Source organism: Carettochelys insculpta, chromosome 18 (assembly GCF_033958435.1).
Source record: "Carettochelys insculpta isolate YL-2023 chromosome 18, ASM3395843v1, whole genome shotgun sequence".
Classification (NCBI taxonomy): Eukaryota; Metazoa; Chordata; order Testudines; family Carettochelyidae; genus Carettochelys; species Carettochelys insculpta.
Window position 1 is genome coordinate 31,805,276 of NC_134154.1, and position 13,221 is coordinate 31,818,496.

Here is a 13,221-nt window from a genome sequence, read left to right on the forward strand (position 1 = left end):
CTGGTCGCCGCCTGAGCGAGACCAATTAGGAACCGCGAGCTCCTTCACCGACCAATCGCTGCGGCCCAGCTCCTGCGAGAGCCCCGCTGTGCCCCTCCTGCGCCAATCAGCGCGCCCCGAGCCTCTCGGCCCCCTTCTCCGGAGGCGCAGGCCCCCGCCTGGGGTCAGCGCGCCCCGAGGAGTCCCCGCCGCCGTCCCGTGCCTGGGCAGCGTCCTTCCCCTGGTCGGGCTCCACCCACGCAGTCAGTCCCCCACAAGGGGGCGTCCCTCGTACCGCCCCTCCGGCCCCGGTAACCTTCCGCGTAGCGCCCTTCCCCCACCCGGGCAACTCCCCCCGTGCCGCCCCTCCCCCTCCCCGGCAACGTTCCTCAGGGCGCCCGGCGGGTTCCGCTCCGCGTAGCGCGGGGGCGGCGGGAATGTTTGCGGGGGGCCACGCCGAGAATTTGGGAAGTGCGCAGGGGACGCGCCCTCCCAGGATATCAGTGCGGGCGCTGCGGGGTCTGGGACGAAGAGGGGTGCAGAGAGAGCCTGGGATCGGGGCGGGGGCGGGAGGGTGTTCGAGAGAAGCGGGTAGTTGTGGGCTGGGGCTGGGGTGGGGGTCTAGGTTGTGAACTGGGAGGGGTGCAGAGTGAGCCGGGGGGCGGGAGGGTGTTCGAGAGAAGCGGGTAGTTGTGGGCTGGGGCTGGGGCGGGGGTCTAGGTTGTGAACTGGGAGGGGTGCAGAGTGAGCCGGGGGGCGGGAGGGTGTTTGAGAGAAGCGGGTAGTTGTGGGCTGGGGCTGGGGCTGGGGCTGGGGTGGGGGTCTAGGTTGTGAACTGGGAGAGGTGCAGAGTGAGCCGGGGGGCGGGAGGGTGTTTGAGAGAAGCGGGTAGTTGTGGGCTGGGGCTGGGGCTGGGGTGGGGGTCTAGGTTGTGAACTGGGAGAGGTGCAGAGTGAGCCGGGGGGCGGGAGGGTGTTTGAGAGAAGCGGATAGTTGTGGGCTGGGGCTGGGGCGGGGGTCTAGGTTGTGAACTGGGAGGGGTGCAGAGTGAGCCCGGGGGGCGGGAGGGTGTTTGAGAGAAGTGGGTAGTTGTGGGCTGGGGCTGGGGCTGGGGCTGGGGTGGGGGTCTAGGTTGTGAACTGGGAGGGGTGCAGAGTGAGCCGGGGGGCGGGAGGGTGTTTGAGAGAAGCGGGTAGTTGTGGGCTGGGGCTGGGGCGGGGGTCTAGGTTGTGAACTGGGAGGGGTGCAGAGTGAGCCCGGGGGCGGGAGGGTGTTTGAGAGAAGCGGGTAGTTGTGGGCTGGGGCCGGGGTGGGGGTCTAGGTTGTGAACTGGGAGGGGTGCAGAGGGTTTGGGTTTTCTGGAATAAGGGTAGTGTAGCAGGACGTGGGGCGGGTTACGTGGGACTGCGGGGGACAGGAGTCAGGGTGGAGGGGGAGCCTGGCAGAGTTACTTGGGAACTCCTGAATAGCTAGGAGCCTGAGGGGCAGGGGAGGGTGCGTCATGTGCTGCCTCTGCGTCACACAGGAAGCTTCCATTGGCTGGTTTCTAGCCAGACCCCTGCTAATGGAATTGTGCAAGGGGGTGGGGGAGCATGTGAACCTTCTCCCTGCCCCCCAACGTGCTCACTTGCAACTGTTGAAAAACAAATCCCAGCAGCCACTTTTCTATGTGGCTTGCAGCTGTTGGGCAGGCAGGGATCCTCTCTGAGGCTCTTCCTGCCTCTACTGGCTGGATCCCTGTTATAGTGCCATCCCTGTGGTACCTAGATAACATCCTTTATAGAGTCACTCCGCACACTGCCTAGGTAACATCTGTTACAGTACCACCACCCCGCCCTGTATGTGTCTTACAGCACCTTCACTTGGGTACCATCCCTTAGAGCACCCCACACCACCCAACATGCCTTATAGCAGGGGAGGGGATACTTTCCTGGGTCATGGCTACTGACCCACAGAAAGATCAGATAAGGGGCCACTCAAAAGTGAGTAGCAACACCCTCCTTCACAAAAAAAAAGCTTTCACTAATATGGCCCCTCACTGAGAAGTAGAAACTCTTTCCACCTTGGCTGTGGAGTGAGGCTACCAATGAGGGGTTCAGTGTGGGAGGGGTCTGCTGAGAAAGCAGGTTCTGAGTGAAGGGTCTCGGCTGGTGGTATGGAGCAGGACTGAGATGGGGGTGCAGGAGCTGGGTGGGAGATAGGGTTTGGGGCGGGTGAGGCTGGATCTGCAGAGTACAGCAGGCTGGGATTCAGGTGCAGAGGAGCAGGCTGGTTGGTTGCTTCCACTGCTGCACTGAGTATGATGGAGCATACCCTGTGTCAGGACCCCAACTAGTCACCTAGTTTATGTTGCTCAGGGGAGGGAGCTTTGGGCAAAGGGTGGAGCAGGGGTGTGAAGGGGTGGGGGTGGAGCATGGGCAGGAATAGGTAGGGTATGGCTTGTGGGGAGAGGTGGAGCAGGGATGGTGCAGAGGCATAAAGGGAGTTGCCCTGGGCCCCATGCCTGGAGCACTGGGGGATGAGGGTTTCCCAAGGCCTTGTGCCCCCTTACGGACCATACTGCTGTAGAGTCCCTCAAGCTGCCGTCAGACTAAGTCCCCAACACAGTATTCACCTCCGTAGATAGTCTCAGAAGGCAAAGATTTTAATTAGTAAATGTAAGTAAACATTGATTTCCCATACACACAAAAACTGATCCAAAATTTTACGGTGATGATAAAAATGTATGGACAGGCCGTGCAAGAAATCTATTATTTTAGTGCTAAAGTTTGGTTTATGGATATTTACTTTATGTGATATTAATTTTTGGTTAGGAAGCTTAACTTTTAGAATCTCACCCCATTGTCTCCTGGAATTTTGAACATTTTATTTGACAAAAAGCTGAAAAATAAATATCAGTATTGGCTGTCTTGATTAAAAACTTAATTCTGCCAGCACATCTATAAGTGAGTTCCTCAACCAGGTGTTACATCTTAAACCAAACCCTTCTCTCCCCAGCTGAGTTCCCTATAAGTTGCACAGTTGTGTGGCCACACAGTAGCCTATTAAGTGCTGCATGGGCACTCAGGGAATCCAGCCTCTGTGGATGTGCCATGCTGGCATAGAGGTGCCCTTTATATAGGTGATAGTCTGGCCACCAACATGCTGCACCTGGAGGACGGGTACCCTCCTCAAGCTTAGCCCCACCCTGATGTGCCAATGGGAAGGGCTGTTGTGGCAAGGAAAGGCACCTCTGTCCCCTCAGGCCAGGTGCTGGGAGAGAGATCTGGAGAGATTTACTTGGAAAGATCTTCCTGCTGTAGCTCCAGGCCATCCTTCACCCCAAACCCCTCATCCCTAGCTCCTACCTGGAGTTCACCCTGGGCGCTCACCTCTCTATTTCAGCTCTCTCCCGCAGCCATATGTCCCCTCCCACACTCAACCCCTTAACCTTATCCCCCACCACACTGAATAGTAACAGAAAGCTGTGCTATTGTCTAGTACAAGTACACTTGAAATTCTCATCAACAGTCAGGCATCCATGCAAGACCCCATCACATTAATTTTGTTATGTGCAGCTATATGAGGTGAGTGGCACACATCATCTCCAAAGTGGTGCACATAACAAAAAATTAGAAGGAACATAGCTCTCTCTCTAAGTGTATGGTTCCCCTACTGCAGGTATCACAGCCAGTAGGAACCTCCAGCCCACAGCTGGGAGCAAGACTCTACATCACCTATGGCAAGGATCGGCAACCTGAAGTGCCAGAGATACATGCAGCTCTGTAAGGACATCTATGTGGCTCCTAAAAACAAAATTGCAAAGTTAAAAAAAAATCCTGATTATTTTTGGTATTTTGGTGAATGTCTAAAAGCCAAACAATGAACAACTCTCATCTAAATAGCAAACAATATGTGATCTCGAAACATTGGATAACTCCCCCTTTAATATGTGCAGTGCATTGTTCCATATGTATGTGCCCTGTTCGTAAAACAGCGGTTGCAAAAAAAGTATGGTTTGACCTTATTTATTAAGGACTGTCTCATATTCACATGCAGTGGGGCTCTTGAATTACTGAGGGTTTTTTTAATTGAATTCAAAAAAGGCTCTTCTTGCTCTTTTGGTTTCTAGCCCTTGGCCTATGGGCCTGCACGTATGTGTGTGATTCAGTGTCGGGGTATCCTGAGAGTCTTGTGATTTGTGATATTTGTCCTAGAGCTCCAGCTCCTGAAGTCATGAGAATATAAGAGAAATTTTTTCAGACTGCGCAGCCCCAGCCCTAGAGTGCCACAAGACTGGGTGGCATGACATCAGCCTCCCCAGTCATGTAATGCAGGGAGGGTGTGCTGCATGATCCCAGCCCAAGTGAGAGCCGCTGCACAGAGGGATTCAGAGAGCGGACCAGGGGCTGGGGGAGCAGAGGTTGGGCATTACCATACCTGGCTGCTTGGGGAGGCATAATGCCACCCAGCTGATAATAACCACTGCCCATGATCTGAGTTACTCTGGAGGCCCATGAACTAGAAGGCAAATAAAAATAACCAAACTGTTTTTTAATCTTATCATTTTAGGCCCTCCGCCAGCACTATCTCGAGATTTCTGTGATTCATGCGTTATGAACAGTTAGCGCTGGCTATAGTACTGACGCAACAATTTATATGTCTCCCTGTCTGTAGCTTGTCACAAAAGGTAAGTTTATCGTGCAGATAATTTCTTCATTTCATTTGAAATTTTAGGTAGAATACTTACTTTGGATTTATAAGCAATTTTCTTAACAATTTTTTAAAATTGTTTTCATCAGGAATACCTTCCCTCTTGTGCTCCCTTCTAATGAAAAATGTACACATTTCTTTTTGAAGCAAAAGAAGGTGATTTTGCATTTTGATGAGGTGTACAAACGCCATGCGTGGCCCAAAGAGGTTAAAGACCAGCACTGGGCCCAGCTGTCCCTGCACCTTCAGATTTGCAGATCATTCTATAACTGGACAGGAAGTTTAAAAGGGAGGGACGCAGCTCAGTTTCAGGGAGTCTGGGACAGAAGGCAGGCCTAGCCTGAGAGCTGCTGGACAAGGGTGCTGAAAAAGCCTTCCTGCGGGAAGTAGGACTGCATGCTGAGCTCAGTTGAGACTGACAGTTTTGTTACCATATGTTGTATCCGAATTCATGGAGGAGAGAGAGATGTGGCTAGAGAGGAGACTAGGAAACGGAATGGGAGGGCCTGGGTTCCCCTACTAACTGCACATTCTGCAACTAATGCATGAGCCTCGTTCTGGTCTCTCTTTCCACCTCTGATAAAGACATTGCAATTCACGGGGAAGCTAAACCCTTCTCAGGTGTGGGGGTAGACGGAAGGGCTTTTCTGCTGGCTGGTATATAATGAGCACTACCTACTAGAGAACCTGGCCCTCTGAGGGCTCAGTTTTACCCAGTCCTTTTTTCCTAGAAAAAAGGGTGCCAGAACTCAGCCTAAAACTGCCCGCACAACTCTCAGGCTTAAACCCCTCGCAGCCCCAAACCACGCCCCCCAAACCAGGCTTAAACCCCTAAGAGTCCACTCCTATGCCCCAGGTTTAACCCCTCTCAGCCCCAAACCTGTTCCCCCGCTATCCCAAGAATTTACCTGCCTCAGACGAGAGCTCTGCATGTTGCCCATCTCTCCTGGCTATTGAGGTATGAGGAGGTGGCCAAGAGCTGGTGCCCCGCCCCCCGCAGTGCAGGTGGATGGTGCAGTCTGGGCAGTGGTGGTGCTAGTGCCAGGTGGATGCTTCTGAGCTGGTGGCGGCGGTTGTTGCAGCAGCAAGGGAGTGGGGAGCAAACAGCTGGTGGAAGAGCAGACACCTCTCTTCCCCCTTTGGCTGCAGCGCCCTGCCTCAGCTGGAGCAGAGTCGTCCACTCTCCCCCGACTGCTGCCACTGAGTGCAGTGCTTGGAGTGGGCTTCAGCAGCTGGGCAGCGCCAGCTGGGTGGGCAGGAGCAGGGCAGCAGCTGAAGGATGACTACACCCCTGGGTTGGGAGTGGAGGAAGTGGTGCTGGCCATGGGGTGAGCCAGCTGATTGCTTCCCGTCTCCCTGGCACAGTTGGGAAGCGCCTGCCCACAGCTTGTGGTAGTGGCTGGTAGACAGCGTGTTGCTGCGGGGGAGTGAGCTTGCTCTCCCTCTTCACAGGGGGATCACCTCCCCCTGCAATGTGATGGTGGCTCTCTGGGGCTGGAGCTTCCTGGGGTCCCCCTCCAATCGCGCAAATACAAGATGCACATATCTTGGGGGTTTATTGTAATATTAAAAATAAAAAATGGTGAAATCAAAAAGTCTGCTTATGATGCAGCATTCAACCTTAACGTTGTTGAACGTGCAGAAGCAAGCAATAATTATACTGCTACTTGTGAATTCTGTATCAGTGAGAACGGTAAGAGAATGGTGAAAAAATAAAACAATACTAAAACATGCTAAGAAGCGAGAGAAAATGTCCCTCATATTTCCTGAGCTTGAGCTAGAGAAAGATCTCAGTGATTGGGTTGTTGAATTTCAACAAAATGGGTATCTTATCACTAGAACTGGAATTCATTTGCGTGTTCTGCAAATGTTGAAAGGCAGCAAATACAAGACAGTAAAGCCATCAGTGTTTGTTGCATCAGTGGGGTGGCGTACTCACTTCATGAACTGCTATGGTCTCAGTCAGCGAGCAAAGATAGCACAAAATCTACCAACAGATCTGGAAGAAAAAAATTAGTATTTCCAAAGGTTTGTTATAAAATGTTGATAAGAATATGCATAAGACACCAATGACCTTTGATCTGCCCAGCAAAAGAATGGTAAATGGGATTGCTGAAAAAACAGTTTTAAAGAAAACAACTGGCCATGAAAAAAGCCATTTTTATGGTGATTTTATCATGTTTGGCCAATGGATCAATGCTCCATACTGTTACTACTTTTTAAAACAGAAGCCTTGCCTAAAAACATGAAATTTCCTGATGGTGCCATTGTATGTACACATGAACAAGAGTGGATGGCTGAAAGTGGGAATATTGAATGCCTGGGAAGAGTGTGAGGAGCACTTCTCAAGCAACCTGCTCTGCTTATTTGGGACATGTTCAGAGGACACAAGACACATGAGGCGAAACATGTGGCCAAAAAAAAAGAAAACTACTTCAGCTGTAATGTTTGGAAGCTTAACTTTAGTTCTACAGCTGCTTGATGTCCTCCAGAACAAACCCTTTAAAGACAGACTATACAAAATGTGGGCTGACTGGATGTGCTTAAGTATGGCAAAGATGACAAAAGGCAGAATCTGATGAAGCCCACAATCAGTGGGTCAGGAATGTGTGGGGGTTCATTACCTCCGAAATGATAGAAAAATCATTTTTAGAAATGCTTTATCAGCAAAGTGCTTGATGTGTCAGAAGATGATGCTGTATTTATTGATGATACAGGTTGAACCTCTCTAATCCGAAACTCTGTTGTCTGGCAACCTCCATAATCTGGCATGATTTTAGTTCGCTGGATGACCACTTATCATGGGTGTGGCCAAGTTTCCTGTGGTCCCATAAAGTGTGTTTCCAGCCAGCAGTCTGGTTCTCAGTATTCTGCACTGTTATTTAGCTGTAATTTACCCCAAATGTCTTCTAAGAGCCCAGTAAGTGGTGAAATTGTTGGCAGTGCAGCCAGACAATATTGATCGCCCATGATCCAGTAAATTCTCTCGTATCTACCTCTACCTGTAGCTTAGTGTTATCACTAAACTTGCGGAGGGTGCATCCAAATTAGCCCTATACACTTTGTAGTGTGTTGTAATTGAATATATTTGAAAAGATAGAAAATACCAAAAAAATCAAATAAATTATATTTTATTCTTAACAGTGCAGTTAATCATGATTAATTTTTAATTGCTCTACAACCCTACATTTTACATATTCCATCCACACAGGCCAAGGAAGAGAAATACTTTTATCCAGGTGAATCGAATAAGGCAGTAAGCTTTTCATAAAAGCGACACTCCCATCATGGACACCTCTGTCGACCTATAAACCCAGATTGAAAAAGAAAAGGAAACGAAATGAATAAGACGACATCCCATTCTCTAAGCAGCTTTCTTCTGTCCACCCCATCCTCGAAAGAGAGAAGTGCCACAGATGCTATGGAATCCACAAGGGACTTTGCTATTGTTAGTGAAAGGTAGCTTAATAGTATGATGATTGTTGGTACAACAAAGCATTAAGTATATCAACAGGAATAACACTTCATGTAGCCATTGCCCAATTGCTGGACTTTCAGCCTAAACAAAACATCTGATAACTTGACATTGTAATTTTTCAAAAATAGCTTGATAATATGTCTCATAGAAAACAAACTAACAGGAAGCTCACAATCATCTCTGCATTGCTGCAAAATCTGAAAATCTCAGCTTCAATTTCCCAAATCAAAATAACATTTTGTAAACAGAGACACCTGTTGGGCCATCAAAGAATGCATAAGCCTTTTCTTCAGCATCTCCACCCTTGCAGCTCATGAACTCCAACATATATGCTAACTCCCCAACAGCTATTTAGAAGAGCAGTCTTATGGACCACCATTTAATGAAATAGCTTAAAACATTGGGAATCTCAAGCTATGCACGCGCTGTGAGTTTTAAGGGGGTTGGTTTTGATTGGATTTTCTTAAAGACATATGGCAGCATTTGTAAAACTAATTTCTTTTTTCATTTTATTTCTTGTCACTTCACAAAATGAAGTTAGTCATTAAGATATCATTTGAATCATGCTTAATAAACCTTTCTATCTTTCATTACATTTCACACTGGTGAGTGAAAGCCATTATATACAGCCCCAGGTAACACTTTAATAAAGCTAAGTTTGTTAAAAATATCTGTTTTCCAAATTCCTTGTAATAAAATGTAATTGTATTGTCTGGTTTGTGTGTGTGTGGAATCTGGCTACATTAAGTTCTTTGCAAGCACAGTTAGTTCTTGTCAAGCTACCCAGGATATAAACAATCAGAAATTGAAATATTATTTAGTTCAAAAATGTTTTACGTACAGTAAAGACAAACATGAATATAAGCTCCCAGTCACAGATTTTATATAATTGTATGTATGTGTGGTATGGGAGGGAAATGTTTATAGATGCATGTGTAAAGAATATGAGACAGAAAAAACACGAGGTACAAACAAAAAAAAATGTAAGTGAGAAATGATACAATTTAGCATGTGTGTCCATGTTATTTTCAGATCTGTTTTAATACTGTACAGTTGCTGGGCCTGTGGCTACTTTTTCAGAAGTTCTGAGCACCTATTTGACTTCAGCGGTAGTAGCAAGTCTGGAAAGAGACCTTATGTGTCTTATAGAAGCAGTGTGTCTCAAATGGTAATGCTAAGGTTTCAGTAATATACATATTGAATTTAAACAGAAAAATGAAAATTATAATTGGGAGTTGTTTAAGAACATTTTATTAATTGCCCCAAAACAGTGGTCGAGAAAGAAAAATGCATTGGTTTAAAAAATTAGAATAAAAGGGAAAATTGATCATAATGAATATAAAGTGTATGTTAGGAACTGTAAAAAATTGGGAAGGGACGCAAAAGGACATAAGACTAATTCTTTAGCCAGCAGAGTTCAGCATAATAAAAGGTTTTTTGAAAGTATATGGTTAATAAAAAAAATCCTAGCACAAGTATCTCTAGATAGAAATGGTAGAATCATCAATAATAATGCAGGAAAATGTGCAATAAATGTGTGTTCTATGTATGTATGCGTACAAGAGTTTTCAAAGAGCTGGCTGAGGAGCTAGATAAACAAGTTCTTTTTGTTTTTGGTAAATCTTGGAACATGGGAAGTTGCAGAATTCTAGACGAAGGCTAATGCTGTGTAAATATTTAAAGAGATTAAGTGAGATAACCCAGATAATTATAGTCCTATCAATCTGGCATTGATCCCCAACAAGATAGTGGAATAGCTGGTATGAGACATAATTAATGAAGAACTAGAGCTAGATAATGTAATAATTGACAATTAACATGGGTATATGGAAAACAGATCCTGTCACACAAACTTGGTATTTTTATGAGGTCACATGTTTGTCTGATAAAGGTAATAGTGTTGCTGTAATAGATTATAATTTTTGTCATGGTTTGGAATTGGTACCTCACAATGTTTTGATTTAAAAATTTGAAAAAAAGTCAAATAATGAAGCACATTCATTAAGTGGGTTAAAATCTGGTTAAATGCCAGGTCTCAAAATGCAACTATAAATGGAGAATTATGCAAGCTTGTGTCCCACAGGGAAAAGTTCTTAGCTGTATGTTATTCAATTTGTTTATCAGTGACCCGAAAGAAAAAACAAAATCATCAGAGAGAACCATTGCAGACGATTCAAGGATTTGGGGAGTAGCAACAAGGAAGCAGACATGTCACTAATAGAAAGCAATCTGTACTGTTCTGTAGACAGGGAACAAGCAAACAATATGCTTTTTATTATGTCTAAATATAACTCTGTACACCTAGGGACAAAGACTAAAGGCCACACCTCCAGGATGGGGGATTCTCTCCTGGGCAAACAGGAATATCAAATAAGACGAGGGAGCTTATCTTACTGCTGATTTTTGCACTGGTGTGACTGCTATTGGACTGCTGCATCCAGTTACTACTGAACAATGCTAATAACTTGGAGCAGGTTCAGAGAAGAGCTATAAGAGCAATTAAAAGTTTGAAAACCTGTCTTCTAGCAATAGAAACGAAGAACTCAATCTGTTAATTTTAACAAAGAGGAGGTAAGGAGGCAACTCAATCACAGTTGGGGAGCAGTACTTCGATAGTGGTTTCTTCATTCCACCATGCATAGGTGTAACATGATCAAAGGGGCGGCAATTGAAACTTGACAATTCAGAGTGGAAATGAGGCACATGTTGAACAATTAGGGTAAGCAAATATGCACCAAGGGCTGGGTGCAATCTCCAGCACTGACAATTTTGAAAGGAATATTGGTGCTTTGTTTAAACAGGCTTCTTCAGTTCAGACCAGATTTAAGAAATGGCCTATCCCATGTGTAACACAGGAATTCAGACAGGGTGGCAGCAATGGTCTCTTCTGGTCATATCAATCTACTAACTGTAAGATTTTTGAAAGCATATCCTCTTCTCTTACACAGGTGTGATTCATGCCACAGCACTCCCCTGAACACCCTATGTTATCCAGCAGATCCCACTTTTTCTCTCACTGAGGGGCCCAGAGCAAGGTAAGTACATGATCTGCTTGCGTGAAGTGCAAATGAAGGCACAAATAAAGCCACAGTGACTCAGCTGCCAGGAAAGGTGAGTGTTGTCTGACATAGGAACATAGTTGTACTTTATCATTTTAAAGTAACATAAGGCATCAGCAGCACGTACGCCCAATACTGGCCCATTGGGTAATTCAAGAGTAAGATTGTCTCACATATCCATCTAACGCTGTTCCCTCAAGCTGAACTGACTAGTTGATGTAACTTACATACATGCTGCAAGGGCTAGATTTCAGCACAGGCACCAAAGGCCTGTGCCTAAGGCTCCAGCTTGTGCCATCACACTCTCACCATTCACTTGAATAGAAATATGTTTCTGGTCCTCTTAGCTGCTAAGACAGCATTGAAAAATGCAAGCCACAGCTGCCCAAGTCTGCAGCCAACCTGAATGCGTAGCACAAAGCTGAGTGACCCATGCATGCCTCTGAGATATTAATGCCAAGATCCAATGCTCGAGGCGGGGGGGAGGGGGGGGGAGGATGGGGCATTGTTGGCACCAGTCCAGCTGAAGATGCTGTGTGTGGCAGCAGGTTCTATTGGGGGGGTGGGGGGAATTATTGGTGGGATAGGTGGTCTTCATTGCTGCTTTTCTCCATACCTGCTTTTCTGAAAGGGAGGTACCCTGATGTCAGTTTGAAGGGGCTACATTGAACTTCTTACCCCATTCCCTGCCCCCCTGGAAGGGAAAGGGGAGCCTCCCTCCCACAGTCATGCCAAGCAGAGCAGGACCACAACAGGAAGCCCCATACTCTGGGCCTAGACTAAGTTCCCTGTAAGAGGAAAGGCTGGAAAGCCAAAGGATAGTGATCGGGTGTGTAGGCTTCAGGGGAGTGGCAAGAGAGGTGTGTTGGAGAGAAACCTTCCTGTGGGCAGGTGTGGGGAGCAGTTGTTGATTTTCCTTTGAGGATGGCAGCGAGCGCCTTTAGAAAGGGACAAGGGAATGCGGGAGGAGCAGCAGAAGGGAGCCAAGCCTTGCTTATGGGAATGCATGCTGAGCTGTGTAGCAAGGCACACCGGTGATCTGGCGATCTTAAGCGCAGATGTGCTTCCTCCTTCTTCCCCTGCACTGTCGTAGTAGATGAGGCCTCACATCACCCCTGGGAGGCAGGGCAAGGCTGTTAGCTGTGTCTTACAGATGAGGAACTGAGGCACAGGTAATCTAAGTGACTTGGCCAAAGTCATGTAAGGTTTCAGAGGCAGAGCAGTGAATGATGCCTAGGTCTCTCACATCTTAGGCTAAGCCTAAACCACTAGGTCATCTGTGTCTTCTTACTGTCTCAGAAGTATTCCATGGCATGGAAATGGGAGCGGGGGAAGCAGCTGCGTGGGATGACCCAGGCCTGGGCATTTAGTGGAAAGGACTTTGCAGTGCAAGAGCCTGCAAAGTCAACACTGGAGGAGAATGCAAAGGTGCTGCTACATGAGGCAGAGACGGTGCAAGACAGAACATAGAGGATAGGGGTTGAGTGCAGTAATGAAGTCGTGGAAGTCAGTGGGCTAAGTAAAAGGGAAGGGCTGGGTGGAAGGGTTTTGGGCCTTGCTGACAGATGAGTTTCTCAGGGACCATGGGCAGAAAAGAGGATGGTTCTATACAGATTTCAGTATAGTAGTGCTAGCCTGATAGCAAGTGTAACTAGGCGGTGGCTGTTTTATCACTGAGATTCAGCAGTCCTTTCACCAAAGAATACAGATCAAACTGTGCAGGAGACAAGTTGTATATATGGGTGGGTTTTTTTTGTTTTTTGTTTTTTTTAACTGACTTGCTCTCTGGTGCTGTGATCCTCAAGTTATGCTCTGTGGTTCCCTGGGAGCTTCACATTGACACCTGGAATCATCCATGTTCTGAGCAGTGAAAACCATGAGTACCTCACTCCATCTGAGACTTTTTAAAATTATACAAGCTACATCTACCACAGAGCGCGTTTTCAAAAGGCACCTTTCAAAAATGAGGAATCGAAAGATGTCCTTTTGAAACATAACATCCACATACGACCC

The 13,221-nt window shown here is 46.9% G+C and overlaps 1 long non-coding RNA gene across 2 annotated transcripts; it reads left to right on the forward strand.

The window, feature by feature from the left end:
* Positions 1 to 143: 143 nt before the first annotated feature.
* LOC142022660 (uncharacterized) lies at positions 144 to 9,015 on the forward strand. Of its 2 annotated transcripts, none has more exons than XR_012648014.1 (4): positions 144 to 290; positions 3,640 to 3,743; positions 4,531 to 4,648; positions 7,883 to 9,015. It is a non-coding gene; the product is annotated as an uncharacterized LOC142022660 (long non-coding RNA). The 2 variants fall into 2 exon arrangements; XR_012648015.1 differs by lacking the exon at positions 144 to 290 and adding an exon at positions 2,551 to 2,636.
* The last annotated feature ends 4,206 nt before the right edge of the window (positions 9,016 to 13,221 follow it).